This window comes from Heloderma suspectum, chromosome 3, assembly GCF_057233095.1.
Source record: "Heloderma suspectum isolate Gila_16-S chromosome 3, 16-S_ref, whole genome shotgun sequence".
NCBI classification, from domain to species: Eukaryota; Metazoa; Chordata; class Lepidosauria; order Squamata; family Helodermatidae; genus Heloderma; species Heloderma suspectum.
The window spans coordinates 87,940,888-87,962,503 of NC_139460.1; positions in this window are offsets into that span (position 1 = coordinate 87,940,888).

The window sequence follows — 21,616 nt, forward strand, 5'->3', positions numbered from 1 at the left end:
AAACGCGCGTGTACGCAAATAGCGTTTGCGTTCCTTATTTTGGCCCGTCTTAGTTTACGTAAATATTTACGTAGACTAAGATGGCAAAAATAAGGGGGCCCAAAATAAGGGGGGCCAAAATAGAGGCCCGTTTTGTTTTGTTTTTTAAGTCAGACGTGATAGGCTATGTAAAGATTTACGTAGCCTATCACGGCTGACTACAGGGACGCAAACGGCGGCGGCTATGGCTGCCGCCATTTGCGTCCCTGCTAGCCAGTGGCCGGATGTCCGGCTGCTGGCGGAGCCGGCCGGTGGCTCCACGGAATCCCCACGGAGCGGAGCCGGCCAGCAAGGATTCCGGGGGGAGGGACGGAGAACCTCCCCCCCCCCCCAGCGGAACCTGGCAGAGCCAGGTAAGGCCAATTTCGTACATCCCTACTTCTGACAAGACAGTAATGGGTTTGTTGTGGGAAAGAGAGCAAAACCAGCCGTCATTTTAACACAGAGGATCTCTATATGGAAGCTGTGAATGAGTTACATCCTAAGGCAATGGACCAAAGCCTTGAGATTACGCTTAATCGCATTTAAGGAATTGAGCTTAAAAATGTGCCATTTCAATTGAGGGGGAATTGCTGTAAGTTCTGATGTAGGCATTCAAAGGCAAGCCTCATTCAGCACAATGAGAGTTACTTCTGAGGACACGCTAATGGGTTTGTTGTGGGAAAGATAGTAGCAAACACAAAGACAGAATCCAGCCCCTATTGTAACCTGCAGGATAGCTATAAAGAAGCTGCAAAGTACTTTCTTCCTAAGGCAATTCATCTGAGCCTCGCTTGGGCTTGGTGGCTTAAACACATTTAAGGAGTTCAGCTTTAATGAGTGCCATTTCAATTGAGGGGGAATCTCAGCCTCATCCACCACAATGAGTTACTTCTGAGAAGACACTAATGGGTTTGTTGTGGGAAAGACACCAAAACCAGTCCCCATTTTAACACACAGGATCTCTATATAGAAGCTGTGAATAAGTTACCTCCTAAGGCAATGGACCGAAGCCTCGAGATCGCGCTTAATCGCATTTAAGGAATTGAGGTTTGATATGTGCCAATTGAGGGGGTTCTCTGTTATATCTGTGGTCATTGAGAGGGCAAGCTTCATCCAGCACAATGGGAGAAAACACCCCTTGACTGGGGTCATGGGCTGTGTTCGAGTACTTATTTTCAATGATGTTGTAAAAGTTGGTCCCTCGGCACCCTGCTCCAAAACAGCGATGAAACGTCTGGAAAACAGGGAGGGAAAGGATTGGGTCATTGAGATAAGAGTGACACACTCACAAGGGCTGGGCTACACACCCCATGGGCAGGACTATGATACCAGACCCAGTGCGATTGTGGAAACAGGTCAGTAATGGAGCCGTGGTAAGCTGGAAAAGTCGGACTATAAGCAGTCTCAGAAGAAGCGGTTTTTCAGCGATAAAATGCGGGGCTGGTGCTGAATGGCCACAACATCATGGAAATACAGAGACCTCACCGCGCAGCCAGGTTGGAGTAAATTGCTGGTGGAAACACAGCCCTAGATTGTTTTGACAGACAAGGATAAGCTCCAAGTGCAGCTTACATATAATCAGTTAAACAAGAGAGTCCCTGCCTTACAAGACAGTCCCTGGCTTACAATCTAAAAAGACATAACACACAAGGAAAAAGGAATGGGGTGGGAACAGAGGAAAAAATTATTTTAGCAGGGCTGGTGGAATGGCCCTGCTGTCCCTCTCATCTTTCTCACCTCAGCCTGCTGGAATGGCTGGTGGTGGTGACAGCTGAGAGTGGAGGAGCCATCATGAGGGAGGTCTTCAGCAGGGCTGGTGGAATGGCAATTCACATCAACGATGTGAATGAAAGAAAGGAAGAAGGAATGAACAAACAAGCTAAAAAGAGTAAATTACATATGCAAAAAAGCAATGTGCTTTTCAAATTATATTTCCAAACATTAACTTAAAATGAAATATTATTTTTGTTGCAGTATTTCTAGAATCACAGATAAGTCAAATGTTCAAATGCCAGCAACTTGACAATTGGAATGTATTAATTACATACATCAAATCATTTATGGGCCATTGCTCTTCTAATATTGCTTGCACAGGATCTTCCTGCCTCAAAGTCTATAGAAATGCCTCTCATCCAACAGACTATATTTTACCGTAGAGCCTTTCCATGGATGTAGGATCCAGGGCAATTTCTCCTTCTGCTTGGCAATTCCCCTTCTTCATCCCATCTCTTCCTACATTCTCTTCCCTAACCAGATCTGGCATCAGCACGTGGCATACTTGAGCAGAGCACATGACTTTCAACTGCCGTGGCCCCTCCTTTTTTTTTTAATTTGTTAATCTGGTGCTCTGAGCTGCATCAGGCAGCTGGGTATTGCCAACATTCAAATGTCCCACAATATCCCTGTATCCCAGTAGCCTGGCTCCAGGGCACTGTGGAATATTTACATGGTAGCTAGATCCAACTGGCTGTGTGCTGGCAGTGAACCACTGCCAGGAACTCCCACTGGTGCCCACTGACAGAGGAGAGGGACCGCTAGCAGGCAGCTTGACCAGGGCTCACTCAAACCTAGAGCTGGGTGTTATTCATACAAGGCAGGAATGACAGGTGTGGTTGTGACCTGCTGTGATATGCACCTAATAAGCAAGGCTGCAATCATAAACATTCCTGTTGAATGCAGTGGGACTGAACTCTTAGTAATATGTCTGGTGTTAGGCTGTCACTGATTTAGTTTTGGACCAAACATCAATCCACATAGGTCTTCACCTCCACATTTATGCAGCAAAGCCACACTGTTGTCAACTACCCATCACAAATTCAACTACCCATTCACACTACGCAGCTGCACAGTCATACATGTCCTCTTCAAAGCTCTCTACACGTTCATTCTTGGCACACCATTCAGGGCATCCAATGGATCAACCAGGTTCCAAGGCAAAACTTGTTATACAAAGATCACTCCCTGAGCTGGGTTTAACCAGGAATTTATCCCCATGACCCAGGGACCAGTGGAGGCAGTAGTGAATTCAAAGCATGTAGATAAACTTGGAAAGAATCAGCTTCTTAAAGTCAGGGGACAGAGCTGCCTTTGTATCTATTTCATAGTCCAAACCACCCACTCACATGTACTGGAGTCACACTCCCAATTCTCCCATAAAAGCATTCTAAAGAAAATGGCGATGCAACTGTATTTTTGACTGGACACCATGAGGACAAAACTAGAAACTAGAATCTAAAAAGAAGAGAGTTTTGCAGTGATTGACCCAGCTGAAAGAAAGGAAAAAGAGACTATTCTGGACTATTCAAAAACTTTGCAGGAATAGCATCAGAGATAGAGATAGATATAGAGAGATACACACACACACACACACACACACACACTTTGTAAGAGAGAGAGAAAAGAATTAAATGACAGCATGAATATTTCAGGCCTCAGTGACAGTATTGGCTACAGAGATCTAAAAGAGAGGAAGGTGCAAAGAAAAACAGGGCAGCACACCAATCCTAAACATATATTATCTGTTTAGGATTCATTCTTGGCAGTTCATCAGGGCTGGCCCAAGACATTTTGCTGCTTCAAACGGAGCATCAAATGGTGCCCCCCACCAAATCAAGGTGATAGTACTCAGGCCAGACAAGTTAGGCAGAAAATTCCACAAGTGCCTCTCCCCACAAAGTAAAAACTCTGCCACAGAGTAAAAACCAACAATGTGCTGCCCTTCCATGGCATTCAAAATCAGCTGCCTGAGGCAGCCACCTCACTCTGCCTAATGGTAGGACTGGCCCTGTGAGTCATTGATTGCTTCCCCACCACCCTGCAAGCCTTTTTTAGTGCAGCTACTTGGGAGAAGCATCAGTGAACTGTATCTTGAGGGTTTGATCCACAACAACTGCAGAATTGTAAAACACCGTAGATGGCCCCTATCCTCTTCTGCCCTGTTAAACATCCGTCATACCAAGGGCCCAGAAAATGCTCATTCTACCACACACATTCTGCTGTATTCCTTCAGCAACGCTTCTGTGAATAGATAGGCAATTCCACAGTCCCTTGCCAGGAGCCCCTGAACCCAGATACCATATTCTCTGGCTAGATGCTGTTACAAAGGGAACAGGGTTTCCAGGACTTGTGGATTTGACCATGTGTCCATTTTTACAGTCAACAGTCCCCTATTTATTTTTATTATTATTTTATTTTATTATTAAATTTATTAATCGCCCATCTGGCTGGTCACCCAGCCACTCTGGGTGGTTGGGTGCCAACCACTATTTGAAGGGCTGCCAGATAATTATTTTGAAAGTATCCTCTGTTTGAACCAGTCCAAATCTGGTTTAAAGGTAAAGAACCACCAGAAGGAACTGCTGGGCCTTGAAGCTGCCGATCAGCAACACCTGGGCAGCAGACTGAGCGAGGCACACAGGTCACCTGGTCACAGTCTTCCCCACTGTGGTGAAATGTAATGTATTTCTATTTGAATTATAATAATTATTTCTAAATTTGCATATAAATTAGCATGTGCAGATAGTGTCCTCTTTTGTCCTCTTTTTTTGGTGATTCACAAGTGGCTGCCCTAGTTGAATCCACTCCTCCTTGCTGCTGGAATAAACTCGGCAGCCTCTGAGCCCAGCTATGGCTGGAGTTTACAGGAGCTAAGAGGGCAGAGAGCATCCGCACAGGCCCATTGGCTTAGAAGATGCCTTCCCTAAGAAGCACATCTGACCTTTGCTCACACTAGTTTGTGTCACACATTAATGCTCTTAATGCAGGACAGAACTCAGAGGGAAATGGAATGTACGTTACAGCCAATGCAGGTTTTTCATTCACATTAGGAGCCAATTTAAAACAAATCAAATGTCAACTTCACATATAAAAACGATCTAAATGTACTTTTAAGGTCTCTTCAGTTGTAAGAGTTGCCTGCATAGGAATGCCTGTGGAATGCTTCCTGTGGAGGAATATCCATTCAAAGTGTTGCATCAGAAATGAAACATCCTCATGGAAGTTTCCAAGAGATTTGCAGCTGGGACTTGTCATGAACTGTAATGAATACTGCAAGGTACTGTTGTTGTTGTTGTTGTTGTTGTTGTTGTTGTTGGGGGAGGGAGGGAGGGAGCAAACAAATTCTCCAGGCTCTGCAAACATTTTAACTTGTGTTTTCCCCATTTAATTCCTCCCACCCCACAACATTCCCAGCACTGGAAACAAGGTTTAAAGGCATTGAATTCGTTAAGGGGATACTCAACATTATTCTCTTAGAAGCAATGAGCAAGCTTTGAGCTTTGTTGCTGTTGTTGCTGGGGGGGTGGGGGTTAAATCCCTAAACACCAATTTCAAAGGTGATATTTGATATAATAATTTTTATTTTTTATTTTTTTAAAAGAAAAACAAAACACAACAACATAAACACACAATACACATACACTAAAATATCTCTTAAGATTGTAAGATATCTACCTTTGGCTCCCCTTACACAACAAATGCTCATTATTATTCTCTAGTTCTTATCTTAGTTGTATATCATACATTGTTCACAGACATCATCTCATTTCTCTCCTAATTTTAACAACAACAACAACAAAAAGAAAATTAACCATCTCAAAATTAAAAATCCACATACATACAAAGTGGTTGGGTGACCAGCCAGATGGGCGATTAATAAATTTAATTAATTAATAAATAAAATAAATACATAGATATAATTTTTCTCTATTTCTTGTACAAATTTTATAAAAGGTTTCCAATCTAACATTAATTTAGTTGTTGATCCTTCTTTAATTATAATAGTAAGTTTTGCCATCTCTGCCAGCTCCATCATTTTCATGATCCACGCGCTCACAGTTGGTATTGTTTCATTCTTCCACTTTTGTGCATACAATAACCTTGCAGCCGTTATCATGTAGAGAAAGAGGGTTCCCCCCTTCTCTTTTACGTGTTTATCTGTTAGTCCTAATAAAAAAGTTTCTGGCTTTAATTCTATAGTAGTCCTTAATATTCTTTGAGCTAAAGACTGTATTGGTTTCCAAAATGTTTTAGCTTTTTTACAAGTCCACCATAAATGATAAAACGTTCCCTCTTGACCTTCACATTTCCAACATTTTCCAGAAACACCTAAAAGGTGATATTTGAAAAGTTTCAAAATCCAAACATACTAATTTGAATTCTGAAATGTTCCTGAGCTGTTCATTCCTGAGTTCCATTTCAGCTCTTGTGAAAATATACTGCCCTGCTCACCACCCTTTTCTGAAAAATCCATGAGGCGCCTGAATGCTGACAGAACATTCTCCTTGTGTATCCCTCCTGAGGAAGCATTCCCAAAGGAAGGCATTATAGCAGCACTGGCCCTTGACACCGTGCTTATGTTGCCATTCCCAGAGAGAGATCACCAAATGGATAGCGTAGGGGCAGGGAATCTTTTTTTGAATAAATGGTTGCTATGGCTTTTAAAGGTTGTTTTTAATGTTTTGCCATGTTTTAATTTGATTATAGTTTTTATTGTCTGGAATCTTTGTAAGCTATCTTGGTGGACTTGAGAAAGGCGGTATTGAAATACATTTTTTTTTCTTTTTTCTATTGAGGGCCATATTCCCTCATGTGTAATTTGACAGGGGCTACATACCTGTGGCGGGTGAAGCCAAAGCCAGCAGTTGGTGGGGCCAGAAGCAAAAGTGGGTGATGCCACCTCTCCTCTCTTTTTCTGACACCCCCTTCTCTCTGTCTTTCTCTCTCTTCCTCACCACCCTGTGGGTAGCCTTGAGGGGAAAGATTGCTCTTGACAGATATATGAAATGATAGCTTTCAACATGCATTTGAAATTAGGCCAGGGGACCACATGAAATACGCCAAAAGCCACCTGTGGCCCTAGGGCAGCATGTTGCCCACTTTTATGATAAAAACTAATGACACCATCAACCTTCTCTGTGATGGGATTATTTTGTATTCCTTTTTCATGTTAAAAAGGCAGTTAGCAGAGGAAATACAAAAGGCAAAACAGAATGAGTGTTTACCAGTCCATGTTGTTGTTGTTGTTCAGTCATTTCAGTCGTGTCCAACTCTTCGTCACCCCATGGACCATAGCATGCCAGGCCTTCCTGTCCTGCGCTCTCTCCCGGAGTGTGCTCAAGTTCATATTCATTGCATCGGTGATGCTATCTAGCCATCTCATCCTCTGCCGTCCCCTTCTCCTTTTGCCTTCAATCTTTCCCAGCATCAGGGGCTTTTCCAGTGACTTTTCTCTTCACATTAGGTAGCCAAAATATTTGAGCTTCAGCTTCAGTATGTGTCCTTCCAATGAGCAGTCAGGGTTGATTTCCTTTAGGATTGACTGATTTGACCTCCTTGCAGTCCAGGGGACTTGTAAGAGTCTTCTCCAGCAACACGATGTCAGGGTGGAAACTGAGCCGATAGAACCCCAGAGCAGGTCTGATTCTGAGGAGGATCAACAATCCGTGGGAGAGGAGCCAGCTCATCCCTCACAGGTACAGCAGCTGGTAAAGATTCCTCCTGCCGGCATTCCTGAGATAGATAGTGACCCTGGCAGTGAGAAAGTGTGGGAGGGGGGCTTGCTAGACACAAGACGCAGATGCAGGGAGCGATGAGCGATGGAGGGCACGGAAAGGAGGCATAGCGCCCATTTGGCATGCAAGCAATGGCCATGTCCCATGGACCCAAGGGAAAAAGGGAGGATCTCTCCCTAGCCCATAAGTTCAGGGTCTTCAAGTGATTCTCCTTCAAATGGGGACCAACTGCCTACCCAGAGCACAGGCTACTCTGCTGTTCATTGTTTAGTCGCTGGTGATTAGCATCTGAAAGAGTCATTAAGTTGTAAAAGGATTAAAGCCTTGAAAAGAATCCTTTCATCTGTGTCTTGAGTTGGCTATTGGAGTGTACTGAAAGAGGCCCCTAGGGCGCTCCTGACACACAGTTCGAAAGCATCGATTCTTCGGCGCTCAGCCTTCCTTATAGTCCAGCTCTCACAGCCATACGTTGCTACTGGGAAAACCATAGCTTTGATTATACTAACCTTTGTCAGCAAGGTGATGTCTCTGCTTCTTACTATGCTGTCTAGGTGTGCCATAGCTTTCCTCCCAAGGAGCAAGCGTCTTTTAATTTCATGGCCACAGTCACCGTCTGTGGTGATCTTTGAGCCCAAGAAAATAACATCTGTCACTGCTTCCATTTCTTCCCCTTCTATATGCCAGGAAGTGATGGGGCCAGATGCCATGATTTTAGTTTTTTTAATGTTGAGTTTCAAACCAGCTTTTGCGCTCTCCACTTTCACCCTCAACAAGAGGCTCTTTAGATCCTCTTCGCTTTCTGCCATTAGGGTGGTATCGTCTGCGTATCTGAGGTTGTTGATAGTTTTCCCGGCAATCTTAATTCCAACCTGGGATTCATCCACCCCGGCATTTCTCATGATGTACTCTGCATATAAATTAAATAAGCAGGGCGACAATATACAGCCTTGTCATACGCGCTATTGTACGGTAGTTTGAACACTCTTTGGCATTGCCCTTCTTTGGAATTGGAATGTAAACTGACCTTTTCCAGTCTTGTGGCCATTGTTGAGTGTTCCAAATTTGTTGGCATATTGAGTGCAGCACTTTAACAGCATCATCTTTTAGAATCATAAATAGCTCAGCTGGAATACTGTCATCTCTGCTAGCTTTGTTGTTACTAATGCTTCCTAAGGCCCACTTGACTTCACTTTCTAGGATGTCCGGCTCAAGTTCAGTGACCGCACTATCATGGCTATCAGGGACATTCAGATCTTTCCTGTATAGTTCTTCTGTGTATTCTTTCCACCTCTTCTTAATCTCATCTGCTTCTGTTAGGTCCCTGCCTTCTTTGCCTTTATCATGCCCGTCTTTGCACAAAATGTTCCCTTAATATCTCCAATTTTTTGAAGAGACCTCTAGTCTTTCCCATTCTATTGTTTTCTTCACTTTCTTTGCATTGTTCATGTAAGAAGACCTTCTTGTCTCTCCTTGCTATTCTCTGGAAATCTGCATTCAGTTGGGTATATCTTCCCCTTTCTCCCTTGCTTTTCACTTCCCTTCTTTCCTCAGCTACTTGTAAAGCCTCATCAGACAGCCACTTTGCTTTCTTGCATTTCTTTTTCTTTGGGATGGATTGAGTTGCTGCCTCCTGAACAATGTTACGGACTTCTGTCCATAGTTCCTCAGGTACTCTGTCTATCAGGTCTAATCCCTTCAATCTATTCCTCACCTCCACTGTATATTCATCAGGGATATGATTGAGGTCATACCTGAATGGTTTAGTGGTTTTCCCTACGTTCTTCAATTTAAGCCGAAATTTTGCTAGAAGCCGCTCATGATCTGAGCCACAGTCAGCTCCAGGTCTTGTTTTTACTGACTGTATGGAGCTTCTCCATCTTTGGCTGCAAAGGACATAATCAATCTGAAAAGAGTGTTTGCTATGATCAGCGTGTTCTCTTGGCAAAATTCTATTAGCCTTTGTCCTACTTCATTTTGTACACCAAGGGCATGCTTGCCTGTTATCCCAGTGATTTCTTGACTTCCTACTTTAGCATTCCAATCCCCTGTGATGAAGAGGACATCTTTTTTTGGTGTTAGTTCTAGAAGGTGTTGTAGGTCTTCATAGAACCGATCAACCTCAGCTTCTTTGCCCTCAGTGGTTGGGGCATAGACTTGAATTACTGTGATGTTGAATGGTTTGCCTTGGATTCGTACTGAGATCGTTCTATCGTTTTTGAGATTGTACCCCAGTACTGGTTGTTGACTATGAGTGCTACTCCATTTCTTCTAAGGGATTCTTGCCCACAGTAGTAGATATGATGGTCACCTGAATTAAATTCACCCATGCTTGTCCATTTTAGTTCTCTGATTCCCAAGATGTCCATGTTCAATCTTGCCATCTCATGTTTGACCACCTCCAGCTTACCTTGATTCATTGATCTGACATTCCAGGTTCCTAAACAACATTGTTCTTTACAGCATCGGATTTTCTTTTCCCCACCAGACACATCCACAGCTGAGTGTCCTTTCGGCTTTGGCCCAGCCGCTTCACTCTTTCTGGCGCTACTTGGAAATTCCCTCTGCTCTTCCCCAGTAGTATATTGGACACTTTCCGACCTGAGGGTCTTCTCTTCTGGCATAATATCTTTTAACCTTGTCCATATGCACACACAATAAAATATGCACAATTTAACCAGTCCATATGCACACACAATAAAAGAGAGACCACACTCTTCTTTAATGAAGGAAAGAAAACAGTTTTACTCAAAAATGTGTTTGCATATACATGCAGGTACAGTGTAGACTTTCAAAAGGAGTTTGTTCAGTCCATTATTGTGCAGGAGCAAGAGAGCAAACACGTGTATTCTCGGCAATGGTGGAGGGCAGAGGTGGGATGGGGGGGAGAAGGAGAGGAGCAGGAAACACTGTAGGCTATAGAGATCCTAAGGCTAGCTATGCTCAAAATTCTTATGCATTAACTAGCTAACTGCAACACTGCCCCCTCCCTGTAACTTGAAGATGGGGTTGCAACATTCCCAACACTCTGGGTACGCTAGCCACTCTCCTGTTAGGTGCCTACATTGTCCAGCCTGATACAGCCCCAGACGGCGCCCTGCCTTTGCCAAGTAACACCCGCCCATTATCTCAGATTTCCCCTCCCTGTGTTGCAGTCACCAATTTGCAAGAGAAATTGAATAATTCCCCCACTGCATGCAGCATCACTGATTTGCTGTTCACATTCATTTTGCTTCTTAAATAGTATCTATATAGAGTCTATTAAATGTTCTTATTTCCACCTTTATTTCAAAGCTGTTCTTTTCAGCATGGTTCTGCTGACACTCCAGAGTCATTGATTTCTGATGCTATCATTGAGATTCTTATTTGCTTAGAGCTTTACGTCTTGAAGAGATGAGATTTCCACCTTAAATGAAACGGTCCTCAGCTTAATGCCGTGACATACTTCTAGCAATTCCGGAGCAGACAGCATGCTGAATGACACAAAGGGCAAAAGGGGGTTTAATCCATAAAGCCAATTCTAGCCCAAATAAGTGGCAATCTGAAAGTTCATTCTCAATAACTTTCTCATATGATAATTAGTCAGTCAGTTTATTATTATACAGTCACAACCATTGGGAACACAGAAGACAACTAACAATACAACAACTATTTAAAATATTTAAAACCTGAATAAAATAAACATTGTATGCTAAAATATCATCAACCAGTTATTACATGTGAGTCTGAAGAATGGCCTTACACATTTTAACAGCAGAGAATAAAAATTTTGCAACAGCCTCTGTTACATATTTATTACCATCAGCCAATAAGTAAGTCAAATGCCAGTCAGAGCATCTTCCAGGGAATTTATTTAAGATAGGGGTAATACATCTTAGGGTGCAATCCTATGCATATTTAGATAGAAAAAATCCTACAACTCCCAGCATGCTGCAGCCAGCTGGGGCATGTTGGGAGTTGTAGGACTTTTTTCTGTCTAAACATGCATAGGATTGTACCCTCATGTGCTCGTCTCTATACAAACAAATTACAAAAAGAAATATATGAGATAGAGACTCTACCACTTCATCTCCACATGGGCAGAGACGATTTATATAAGGAGGTCCCTGGAAGCGACCATCCAATACAGCAGAAGGAATTGCATTGAACCTGGCTTTAGGAAAAAATATATGATATTTAGGAACAGTAAAATGTTCAAGATATTTTGCATAACTCTTAATATCAAATGTCAAACCCAACTGAATTGGGGAACAGGCAGTAAGGGCAACAGATTAGGAATATTGAATGTCCAGGTCTTTAATTCGGAGTGCAAGGATAGATTTTACTTGAGAAAACTCTTGGGTGGCTTTCTCATATGAGATCTCGTAACAATGCAAACCAAATATAAAAGTGGCTTGGAAGGCTTGCTTTATTTGCAAATATATATATAACAGTTATGATAGTAAAGAATTATTAAGCCTTAGAAGCACCACACTATGGAAATTAGCAGGTCCTCCATCCTTTTCAATGCTGAAAAATCCCTTTCTCTCAGTGTCCTTGCAATGCCCCATCACACACATTTCACTGAACACTTTTTGAATGATTGAACGGGGCTAATGTGTGAAATCGGCCTTAGAACAGAAGTTTTAAAACACAGTCAGACATTGGCACTCCTTGTACTATGGCAGCCTTGCTCAACTTGGTGCCCTCGAGTTGTTTTGGCCTACTCTCAAACATCCCTGACTACTTGGGCAGATGGGAATTTAAGTCCAAACCTTCATGTTGGGGAAGGCTGTACTAAGGCAATACTACTTATAAGCCACTGCATTGTTTCCAGGTAACCTTTGTACAGAACAGCATGGGCAACTTGTGGCCCTCCGGATGTTTTTGTCTACAACTCCCATCAGTGCTAGCCAGCATTGCCAATGGTGAGGGATCACTGGAGTTGTAGGCCGAAACATCTGGAAGGCCACAAGTTGTCCACCTGATGTAGGCCACCTTCACACATTGGTTTTTTAGCAGGATTGTTTTTCTTTAATCACTGTTTTTTGCTGGAGCTTTAAACAATAACACTGCTTTCCTGCAGCTATCTCACAACACCCAGGGGTGTTGCTGGGGGGTGTTGAATAACAATGTCATGACAACAAATTGGGGGGGGCAGGTCACTGACCATGCTTCCAGTGACTGTTTCTGCCTGTCTCCCATTCCACTACTGTAAAGTGGTTAACCATCCCAAATGCTTCTCTGAAATCCCCCCAAACACAGCAGTGCTTACTTCTGAGTAAACTCATTGGCTGTAAGGCTTTCCTTTCCTAAGTGCTGTGTGGCTTCCTTCTGAGTAGGCATGTATAGGAGTGCATTGTAAATCTACTTAGAGTAGCAGTATTAAGGTCTCCCATCCCCTTCAATGAATTTACTGGGAACCTCCCCCTCCCATTGACTTCACTGACTGCTTCTTCTCCCTTTTGCTCACCAGTTTGATGCGTTTGTTTCATACAGCCATTGAATGGACTTGCACTCATGCCTGTGAAAACATCCATATGACTGGAAAGCCAGCCAGCCACTCTCTCTTCTCCTAGCCCACCTTACAGGGTTGTTGGGAAGCCAGAATAAGGGGGAAGAGCAACAACAGCGTGGGGGTGGGGGAGAAAAAGCCAGCCACTATCTCTTCTCCTAACCCACCTTACAGGGTTTTTGGGATGCCAGAATAAAGGGGAAGGACAACAACAGTGCAGGGGGGGGGAGCAAGCCAGGTCTAATGAAGAAGGTATCCTGTGAAGCGGTTGCCTGGGGCGGGGGGGGGGGCTGCTAGGGATGGCATGGTGCACTGACTGTATACAAGTCCATTTGTGGATTTCTTACTTCTGCAGTTGGGAACCCAGAAATCAGTATACCCTTCAAACTCAGTAGTGCAAGCAATATACTGCATTTAATTGCATCATACACTGAGATATTTAGCAGAGAAGGACTAGCAGCTCCAGCAACCCCAGGGTAAACCACCAAGAAGACTCTCTCTCCCTTGTAGGGATGTACGAAAGGTACTTACCTTTCGGAGAATATGATGATGGTGCGAGGGGAGGCGTTCCGTCCATCCCCCCGGAATCGTCACTGGGGGGGAGGCACTCCGTTCCTCCCCCCCCCCGGAATCCTGGCCTGCCAGCTGTGCTCCGCAGCAATTCTGCGGAGCCGCCGGCCAGCTCCGCCAGCAGCCGGATATCCGGCCGCTGGCTAGCAGGGACGCAAATGGCGGCGGCTGTAGCTGCCGCCGTTTGCATCCCTGCAGTCAGTCGTGATAGGCTATGTAAATCTTTACGTAGCCTATCACGGCTGATTTAAAAAAAAACAAAAAACGCGCATACACAAATGGCGACGGCCATGGCCGCCTCCATTTGCATTCCTTATTTTGGCACGTCTTAGTCTATGTAAACTTTTACGTAGACTAAGACGGCGAAAATAAGGGGAACGCAAATAGCATAGCGTCTACGCTATTTGCGTTCCCCTTATTTTCGCTGTCTTAGTCTACGTAAATGTTTACGTAGACTTGTTGTTCGTTGTTCAGTCGTTCAGTCGTGTCCGACTCTTCGTGACCCCATGGACCATAGCACGCCAGGCCTTCCTGTCCTGCGCTCTCTCCCGGAGTGTGCTCAAGTTCATATTCATTGCATCCGTGATGCTATCTAGCCATCTCATCCTCTGCCGTCCCCTTCTCCTTTTGCCTTCAGTCTTTCCCAGCATCAGGGTCTTTTCCAGGGAGTTTTCTCTTCGCATTAGGTGGCCAAAATATTGGAGCTTCAGCTTCATTATCTGTCCTTCCAATGAGCAGTCAGGGTTGATTTCCTTTAGGATGGACTGATTGGACCTCCTTGCAGTCCAGGGGACTCGTAAGAGTCTTCTCCAGCACCACAGTTCGAAAGCATCAATTCTTCGGCGCTCAGCCTTCCTTATAGTCCAGCTCTCACAGCCATACATTACTACTGGGAAAACCATAGCTTTGATTAGACGGACCTTTGTCGGCAAGGTGATGTCTCTGCTTCTTACTATGCTGTCTAGGTTTGCCATAGCTTTCCTCCCAAGGAGCAAGCGTCTTTTAATTTCATGGCTACAGTCACCATCTGCGGTGATCTTGGAGCCCAAGAAAGTAAAATCTGTCACTGCTTCCATTTCTTCCCCTTCTATATGCCAGGAAGTGATAGGGCCAGATGACATGATCTTAGTTTTTTTAATGTTGAGTTTCAAACCAGCTTTTGCACTCTCCTCTTTCACCCTCAACAAGAGGCTCTTGAGATCCTCTTCGCTTTCTGCCATTAGGGTGGTATCGTCTGCATATCGGAGGTTGTTGATAATTCTCCCGGCAATCTTAATTCCGACCTCTGATTCATCCAATCCGGCATTTCTCATGATGTACTCTGCATATAAGTTAAATAAGCAGGGTGACAATATGCAGCCTTGTCGTACTCCTTTCCCAATTTTGAACCAATCGGTTGTTCCATGTCTGGTTCTTACTGTTGCTTCTTGACCCTCATACAGGTTTCTCAGGAGACAGGTAAGGTGGTCTGGTACTCCCATCACTTTAAGAATTTGCCACATTTTGTTGTGATCCACACAATCAAAGGCTTTAGCGTAGTCAATGAAGCAGAAATAGACATTTTTCTGGAATTCTCTTGCTTTCTCCATGATCCAGCGAACGTTGGCGATTTGATCTCTAGTTCCTCTGCCTCTTCGAAACCCAGCTTGTACTTCCGGTAGTTCTCGGTTCGCATACTGCTGAAGCCTAGCTTGTAGGATTTTGAGCATCACCTTGCTGGCATGTGAAATGAGCGCAATTGTGCGGTAGTTTGAACACTCTTTGGCGTTGCCCTTCTTTGGAATTGGAATGTAAACTGACCTTTTCCAGTCTTGTGGCCACTGTTGAGTATTCCAGATTTGTTGGCATATTGAATGCAGCACTTTAACAGCATCATCTTTTAGGATTTTAAATAGCTCAGCTGGGAGACTGTCATCTCCGCTAGCTTTGTTGTTACTAATGCTTCCTAAGGCCCACTTGACTTCACTCTCGAGGATGTCCGGCTCAAGTTCAGTGACCGCACTATCATGGCTATCAGGGACATTCAGATCTTTCCTGTATAGTTCTTCTGTGTATTCTTGCCACCTCTTCTTAATCTCATCTGCTTCTGTTAGGTCCCTGCCTTCTTTGTCCTTTATCATGCCCGTCTTTGCACAAAATGTACCCTTGAGATCTCCAATTTTCTTGAAGAGATCTCTAGTCTTTCCCATTCTGTTGTTTTCCTCGATTTCTTTGCATTGTTCATTTAAGAAGGCCTTCTTGTCTCTCCTTGCTATTCTCTGGAACTCTGCATTCAGTTGGGTATATCTTCCCCTTTCTCCCTTGCTTTTCGCTTCCCTTCTTTCGTGAGCTACTTGTAAAGCCTCATCAGACAGCCACTTGGCTTTCTTGCATTTCTTTTTCTTTGGGACGGATTTTGTTGCTGCCTCCTGAACAATGTTACGGACCTCCGTCCATAGTTCCTCAGGCACTCTGTCTATCAGGTCTAATCCCTGAAATCTATTCCTCACCTCCACTGTATATTCATCAGGGATATGATTTAGGTCATACCTGAACGGTTTAGTGGTTTTCCCGACGTTCTTCAATTTAAGCCGAAATTTTGCAAGAAGCAGCTCATGATCTGAGCCACAGTCAGCTCCAGGTCTTGTTTTTACTGACTGTATGGAGCTTCTCCATCTTTGTCTGCAAAGGACATAATCAATCTGATTTCGATATTGACCATCTGGTGACGTCCATGTGTAGAGTCGCCTCTTGTGCTGTTGGAAAAGAGTGTTTGCTATGATCAGCATGTTCTCTTGGCAAAACTCTATTAGCTTTTGTCCTGCTTCATTTTGTACACCAAGGCCATGCCTGCCTGTTATCCCGGTGATTTCTTGACTTCCTACTTTAGCATTCCAATCCCCTATGATGAAGAGGACATCTTTTTTTGGTGTTAGTTCTAGAAGGTGTTGTAGGTCTTCATAGAACCGATCAACCTCAGCTTCTTCGGCCTCAGTGGTTGGGGCATAGACTTGAATTACTGTGATGTTGAATGGTTTGCCTTGGATTCGTACTGAGATCATTCTATCATTTTTAAGATTGTACCCCAGTACTGCTTTTCCCACCCTTTTGTTGACTATGAGTGCTACTCCATTTCTTCTAAGGGATTCTTGCCCACAGTAGTAGATATGATGGTCACCTGAATTAAATTCGCCCATGCCTGTCCATTTGAGTTCGCTGATTCCCAAGATGTCGATGTTCAATCTTGCCATCTCCTGTTTGACCACCTCCAGCTTACCTTGATTCATTGATCTGACATTCCAGGTTCCTAAACAATATTGTTCTTTACAGCATCGGATTTTCTTTTCACCACCAGACACATCCACAGCTGAGTGTCCTTTCGGGTTTGGCCCAGCCGCTTCACTCTTTCTGGCGCTACTTGGAAATACCCTCTGCTCTTCCCCAGTAGCATATTGGACACCTTCCGACCTGAGGGGCTCATCTTCCGGCGTCATCTCTTTTAGCCTTGTGATACGTTCCATGGGGTTTTCTTGGCAAGAATACTGGAGTGGGTTGCCATTTCCTTCTCCAGTGGACCACATTTTGTCAGAACTCTCTGCCATGACCTGTCCGTCTTGGGTGGCCCTGCACGGCATAGCTTATGGCTTCACTGAGTTACGCAAGCCCCTTCGCCACAACAAGGCAGTGATCCATGAAGCGTGCCAAAATAAGGAACGCAAATGGAGGCGGCCATGGCCGCCGCCATTTGTGTATGTGCGTTTTGTTTTGTTTTTAAGTCAGCCATGATAGGCTATGTAAAGATTTACGTAGCCTATCACGGTGTTTTTTTAAAATCTACGTAATAGATAGGCTACGTAAATCTTTACGTAGCCTATCACGTTTTTTTGTTTTTGTTTTTTTTTAAACCTGGAAATGGCGGTGGCGGCAGCCGGTCGGAAGACTGGCTGCCACCGCCGAGCCGCCACCGGAGCCGCCGCCGCCAGGAAGACCCACCCCAGGTAAGTCCCGTCCCGGGGGGGTGGCGGGGGGTGGCGGGCCGTTCCGCCACTGATTTCAGGGGGCTGAATGCACTGGCATTCGGCCTCCCCGAGATCCGTGGCGGAACTTTCGTACATCCCTACTCCCTTGTCACAAAGTTGGAGGAAGGAGGGGGCACGGGGCCAGCTCCTATAGCCCGCTACCCTGGTCACTAAAAGAGCTTCTGACTTCCCTCCTGCTGTGGAGGCGTGGAGGGACAGGGCGGGAACATCAGTCATATTACAGGGGAGGGGAGGGGGCATGGGGCCAGCATCCCCCTTCTGTCCTGATTTTTCCACGCAGCTCCTCCTAGCCACGAAAAGGTACAGTGGAGGTAAGTGCTATGAGAGTTGCCTGTATACAGGGCCAGTCTAAATACCGGAAAGGATCCGAAATCAAAAGGACCAGTTTGTAGTGGGATAAAATGCCAGGTGTGAAGAGAGCTATATAGAGCTAAGTGCTTGAGGCTGCAGTCCTTTACCCGCATATGTGGGAATAAGACCATTTGAAGTCAATGGAACTTATCTCTGAGTAGACCTGTATAGGACTGTACTGTAAGGGAAGGATTTTCAACATTTGCTTGATTAGCCAGTCTAGCTCCACTGTAGGTAAAGTCCAGAAATCATGCTGAACCCTCTCTGTATTTCACACCAACGGATACAGATGTTAGTATGTTATTCAAATAACATGAAGCACAGTTTTTGTATCTATAATCTGCTGAGTTATGAGATTATGCTTGTAGTGTAATCTTAGGCTTGAGGAGCTCAAGCCTGTTCTAATTTCATAATATGTAATGGAACTTTCCCTACAGTGGACAGCAACAGTTAGGTGAACACTTGGAACACTGCCCAGCTTTGGGGAGGGGCTTGTTTTGATTAGAGACTCCATAGCATATTATAGAAGGTCTCCAGAGATCCATAATGTCCAGGTAGAGCAGATGGGAACTTGGCTTCCATCAGCAAATTTTATTGGATTCTTTCCTTAAAAGGATAAAGTACTAACTCAACTCAGCTGCAAACTGAATCTTTTGGAATACCCCACCCTAAACCGATACAAGTATTTCAGAGACCACTAATTTGCCTCATTTCATATTTGAATGTTGTATTGTCCCAGACATGTTTTCCAAGGCCACCAAAAGCTCAGCTCTTTGCTCTCAAAATAAGTCTGCTTCAATTCCCTTACAGTGAAAGATGAACTTGTGATGGAAGTGAGTCATCTGGAGACCTTAGTTTACCACATTTCCTGAAACGCTGGGCAAATAGATTCCCTTGGACCTAATCCTAAAAACAAATAAATGGTGGAGGGCTAAATTAAGATCAATGATATTACATTTATGTTAATGGGTATTAACTGGTTCACATGCATAAATGTTTGCCAGATCAGAGCCCTAGTTTCTGTAATTATTGTTGCCCGAGTACATATTCCACCAGGAAGTTCTCCATATTATTGAGGAGCTCCTAGAGGTGAATTTACTGGTGGATCGCGCCCTGAGTTTCTTCACATAAAATACTGGCAAAACATCCCAGCCTCTCAAGAATATTTTGAGGAGACACATTTTTTGCTCATTAATTTTGCCATGTGTTTCCTTCCTTCACGAAATAGAAGAAAAGTCAATATGTACTGTTCTCTTTCTCTAACCTACCAGTTGACTGAATCTTTCATTGATGGACTCAGCCACCTTCAGTTAATTAGCCAATATACTATCGTGTGGTACATTTTATCTTCATTTTGACATAGAGGGAATAAACTAAAATCCTTTTTCTTTGCTGTAGAGAGCATTCTCTATTTCAGTTTCCTCCCCAAATTCACAGAAGATCATTCAAAGCCAGCACCTCTAATCTAAATTTCATTTCGTTGCTTCACCAGTTTTCACATACTGTTCTTTAGAAGCTTACTAAGGGTTCCTCAATGAGAAGAGCAATCATGGTGCACAAGTTCTCCTGAGTGACAGTTGACCCACCACTACTGGTCTTGCCCTGACCTGTGCGCAGCCAATTCAGAAGTGCACAGGCAGTTCACACAGGGCAACGTGAAGCCCAAGAATATGTCATGTACACACATTTATTTAAGAGCCTGAGCCATCAACTCAATGGAGCTTACTTCCAGGTAGGTGTGTGTAGGCTGGAAGATTAGGAGCCAGTTCATAAATTCATCAACATGGAAATTTTCTACAAGAGTTTTTCTACATGTAAGTGCCTGCCACTTTTGAACATGCGAAAGTAACTTTTGACATGCATAGATTTTTGATGTGCATAAATGTGAATGCCTTTTTTTTTAATTGAATAGATGACAGAGAGAGCATCAGGCACATAGGTGTATGTCTGATTCAGATGTCATTTCCTGCTGGCTGTTATAAGTCTTCTAGACTTAAGTAGCTTCACTACAATGCAAGCCTCCCTATTACTGACATGAAATTAAAATGAAATAGAAATGAAATTACTGAAATAAAGCGCACTCAGCTCAGAAAATGTTTTAAACCCCTTCAGCTCATCCATTCTTTCAGGGTGCTATTTTTCCAATGAAGTCTAAATCATAGTTTTCTTACAGTACATCCCCATACATGTCTATTCAAAAGTAAGTTCCACTGAGTTCAATGAGTCTTACTCCCCACTTAATCCCAATTGCGTCCTTTGAGGTCTTACTCCATATATAGCAGTTAATTTCCCCTCTTTTTAACATTTAGGGATACGTAGCTATAGTCTAATAAGGGTGGGGTTTCTGTCTCCTCCTGGACACTGAAGCAGGAAAAAGACTGCCTTGGTCAGAAAGGAATACGTTTGCTTTGATTCTGGAGCAATTTGTCTACACAGCTGTTCTGATTCTGCTTGAAATCCTTCATTTTTCTTCCTCTTTATTACATTTATGTTCCGCCTTTCTTCCACAGAACTTAAGGCAAAATACTCGAGGTTTCCACACAGTATAAAAAGGAGAAGAAAGGAGAAAGGACCACACCAATATGGCCCCCTCAAATGAAGTGGCAAACCCCTAGGTGATGTATAACATTTATTAAATTAACAACACAACACTCCATTATGGTGCCTAGTGCTTTTTAAACAACAGTTTTAAACTGGGCTTGCTTTGAGGATGGAGGTATCTCCTATATCAAATCCTGGAATATATCATTGCCCCCAAGGAAGCACTATAACTTGAAATGTGTTAGATATCATAAATAATTACTGGAATTTTTTTAATAATAGATTTTATTCATCACCTCGATGAATTAAGTGGGGTTTGCTATCCATTTTGTTCCCACGTCACCTCCCATGCAGGTACTAACCAAACTTGGATCTGCTACATTTCCATAAGATTGGTGCTCCATGTGCCTCAGACAATGCCCTACTTGTGTTATGGTGATAATTTGGTCAACAGTGAACACTTCCATTTATCATAGAATTCTCATCCTCTCTCTGCCAAACACTGGATGGCATGCATCCATGCAGCTTTTAAGATTCAAATATGTATCCCCAAAGTAACAAAATAAGTTCATGCAGAATAGTCTCTCTCATACTAACAACTGGATAAATTGCTGTCCAGTTTCCCCCCCCAACAGATTCCACTGTACTTAAATGAGGTAATCTTTACAGAAATACTGAAATGAAGAAAACGCTTTAAGGAATTATATCTTATTCAAGATTTCTCAAAGCTTTGGTGGGTCAATAAATTGTGGTTTGTTTCTATCAAACCACTGTGCTTTAATCCTGTAATTAACTAGCAATTAAGGGAGGTGTGCCTGTTATTTGAGGAGACCATACAAAAATCTAGCATTTTAAATGTATCTCATGATCCCTCTACCGCCACATGCACATTGATGCGTTTGTTCACTTATTGCTCTTGAAGCATGCTTGTCAATGCTGCCCCCCCCCCCCGCAGTCCTATGTGTTGCTGGAAGCGGCAGGAAATGGCCGTTTCATATACGTGACTCTGTGCAAGGGACGGCGGGGAGAGGAGAACGACTCCCATAAGCATAACTACCTGCCACCAGCTACTGCATAATGGATGAAAATGTGAATCCACTCTTACACCCTCA